The sequence below is a fragment of the Nothobranchius furzeri genome, chromosome 7 (genome assembly GCF_043380555.1).
Source record: "Nothobranchius furzeri strain GRZ-AD chromosome 7, NfurGRZ-RIMD1, whole genome shotgun sequence".
In the NCBI taxonomy this organism is placed as follows: Eukaryota; Metazoa; Chordata; class Actinopteri; order Cyprinodontiformes; family Nothobranchiidae; genus Nothobranchius; species Nothobranchius furzeri.
This window is the reverse complement of record NC_091747.1, coordinates 57719937-57724031: the sequence shown is the minus strand read 5'-3', so window position 1 is coordinate 57724031 and position 4095 is coordinate 57719937.

The window sequence follows — 4095 nt, the reverse complement described above, 5'->3', positions numbered from 1 at the left end:
TTCCTTTACGAGTATCCGATGTCTAGGTATGTTAAATAATTCATGTCCCTTTAAATCATATTTGCTATGTCTTTTTGAAAATCGTTTAATTAATCCTGCAGGTATGTTCCTTTTGTTTGCATTATACATAAATTTTAAAATATTGTAGTCCACCAGATCATAGAATTTTAGTGTTTTTAAATTCATAAATAATGGATTGGACGGATCTCTGTAGTTGCTCCTTGTGATTATTCTTATTGCTTTTTTCTGTAAGATGTAAATGGAATTTGTGTAAGTTTTATATGTTGTTCCCCAGATTTCAATGCAGTAGTTCAGGTATGGTATGATCAGTGAGTTATATAACAAATATAATGAATTATTATCAAGCAACCCTTTTGCTCTATGTAACAGTGCAATAGTTTTAGATATTTTAGTTTTGACACTGTTTATATGTAGTTTCCATGACATTTTTTCATCATTGATGACTCCCAGATACTTGACTTCTTGAACTCTTTTAATATTAATCTCATCTATATTTAATAAAATTTCATCATTTGAATTTGTATTACTAAATATCATAAAACAGGATTTATCACTGTTTAATGATAGTTTGTTTCCATCAAACCATAGTTTAATTTTTTTCATCTCTGCTTGTATCACTTCTATCATCTGCTCAACATTATCTCCTGAATAGTAAAAAGTTGTATCATATGCAAATAAGGTGCATTTTAATATATTGGATGCCTCAACAATGTCATTTATATAAATGATAAATAGTTTAGGGCCCAACACCGACCCTTGTGGTACACCACAAGTAATGTTATTTATATGTGATTTTGTGTTGTTTATTTGAACATATTGCTGCCTATCGGTAAGATAACTTGTTATCCATTTTAGGGCCATCCCTGTGATGCCATATTTACAAAGTTTTTTAATAAGAATTGTATGATCCACTGTATCGAATGCTTTTTTTAAATCAATAAAGATACTTATGAGATGATTTTTTTTGTCAAGGGCTTCCGATATTTCTTCTGTTAATTCCATTAATGCCATGAATGTTGAATGATTTGTTCCCCATATCAACAACAGATCCTCCAGTAGAACTTCCGTGCCATCCTAGATTAGTGCAAACGAGTCAAACTAAGGAGTTACTCCAGCATCAGGAAGATTTATTCTGGTGAGCTATATATTTTCCGGAGTTATATCAATAATTACATGGAGCTGTAAAACTGGCAGCACACATATCTGTAGGTTACTGAATTATATTGGGACACATGATGGAGATAAGACCAGCTGAGAACTTGTCAGCTTAGAGCTCCAGGTGAAGCAAAGAAATGAAATATTTAACAAAAGTAAAAAAAACTGTACCGATTTTGGTTCTGAAGATGAAAATAATTCACCTCAATGTTCAAATCGGATTGCGGGTCTTCAGAGTCAAACGGTCTAAAATATGTCTGCACCTCCGGTAGTGATGTCCAGCTAGCGGGGTCGGAGTTTGGTTGAACTTCTACGGTAATCCAAAATCCGTTCTTGTCACCGTATCCCAGAGATAAACCTAATCATCTGACTGACTAGAAGAAGCTTCAGAAGCTACATCTGACTGAAGACACATTGTTCTCTGCTATAACTCTAATGCAGAAACACCGGAGTCGGAGGTTGTTTACTATAGCGGTTTCAGCAGATCTCCTTGTGAAAAGTCCCCAGCTGCCCAGGGCTTAGACCGGAAGTTAGTTTCCGTTTTTCCCGCGCCAGTCAAAAACATCAGATTTTCTTAAAATTCCAGCTGTGAAAATCCCAAAACCTTTTTCATCTGAGGTTTTAATACTTCTTTACACATGCCGTTCAAAGGAAATTTGCCTCTGGCCAATATCTTTAACAGAAAACAATGTTAACGTTAATGTCCGTGGACACATTTTGGCACTGATCAGAGACATCACTCATTGCCAAAACAGTGGTAACATGCAAAGTCCTGGAAGGGTCGATTTTTTTTAATGAAGACAACGGCCATCATATCTGAGTCAGACTGATTAATTTCTAGGTTTTGGTTCAGTCTGCTAAATAATTGGCTAAACATCAGTACCGTGAAAAGCCCCTTCTTCAGTCACTCACAGCTCCAGCCCCTTTAACCCCTGAGGGCCTAAGACCTGGGGAACTTTTAATTATCCACAGCTCTCCTCTCCAGTTGCCACGGAATGGTCAACAGGCTTTTTACTACTTACTGAGGCATCAGTGCCTGAATAATAAAAGAAAACAAAGTTGGCGCGCAGGGAAAAGTGTCTAGGGGGTCCAGGTTGAGGGGGGAGAAGTAGACAGAAAAAAGAGAGATAGGGGTATCATTAGATAAGCCTGTCAGTTAATTAGCCCTGCTTCAGGAGGAGGGGGCCCCCCTCCTGATGCCAAGAATGGCCATCAGGCGTTAACCGTGATCGCCTATTTTTTATGGTCCTTTTGCAGACTTGACTGAAGAGGCTGTTAAGCAGCATAAAGGGCATATGGTGCCAGCACAGCAACATGCTGTTGTCTGTCAGTCGCACACTGACAGACAGAAAAATAAAAGTTTTACGTTGTTGCAGAGGCGGGACAGAAGACTATTTGCCCCAGCTGTTAGACATGCACTTAAAAAAAAGATCTCCAGAGTGGTGTCTGTGTTTTTACTGTTCATCAGATTGTCTGTGTGTTCTGAGATCTGACGAATGCATCTGGATTCTCAATGTTTACAACAGTAAATTAATTATTAACATGAATAAATGTTTTTGCTTGGTTGTGTATTTTGCCCTAGAAAATCTTCTAGAAACCATGTTGGGGATGTTTGGAATACACAACAGGCTTTTGTGGACCGGGTTAACTTTAAGTAAACATACTTGCATGGGATTAAAGTCAGTTTACTGTCTTACTCCTGACCTGTACAGGTGAGTGGGGTCCATTTAGCAATCCATCCATCCATTCACCCAAAATCCATCCATTCATCCACCTATCCATCCATTCATATAGCAATCCATCCATCCATCCAACCAAACTCCATCCATCCATCCATCCATCCATCCAAAATCTTTCCATCCATCCATTCACCCAAAATCCATCCATTCATCTACCCACCAATCCATCCATATAGCAATCCATCTATCCATCCATCCATCCATCCACCCAAAATCCATCCATCAATCCATCCATCCACTCATTCATCCATCCGTCCATCCATCCATCCATTCATCCACCAATCCATTCATCCACCCATCCATCCGTCCATCCATCTGTCCATCCATCCATTCATCCACCAATCCATCCATCCATCCATCCAAAATCTATCCATCTATCCATTCACCCAAAATCCATCCATCCATTCACCCCAAATCCATCCATCCATCCAAAATCAATCCATCCATCCATTCAACCAAAATCCATCCATCCATCCAAAATCTATCCATCCATCCATTCACCCAAAATTCATCCATCCATCCATCCATCCATTCACCCAAAATCCATCCATTCATCCACCCATCCGTCCATCCATCCATCCATCCATATAGCAATCTGTCTATCCATCCATCCATCCACCCATCCATCCATTCAGCCACCCATCCAAAATCCATCCATTCATCCACCCATCCATCCATTCATCCATGTAGCAATCCATCCATCCTTTCATCCATCCATTCATCCACCTATCCATCCACCCATCCATCCATCCATATAGCAATCCATCCATACATCCACCCAAAATCCATCCATTCATCCACCCATCCATCCATCCATCCATATAGCAATCCATCTATCCATCCATCCATCCATCCATATAGCAATCCATCTATCCATCCATCCATCCACCCAAAATCCATCCATCCACCCATCCATCCATCCACCCACCCATCCATCAATCCACCCATCCATCCATTCATCCACCAATCCATCCGTCCATTCATCCACCCATCCATCCATCCATCCATCAAGCCATCCACCCAAACTCCATCCATCTATCCATCCAAAATCAATCCATACATCCATCCATCCAAAATCAATCCATCCATCCATTCACCCAAAATCCATCCATCCATCCAAAATCTATCCATCCATCCATTCACCCAAAATCCATCCATCCATCCATCCATCCAACTATCC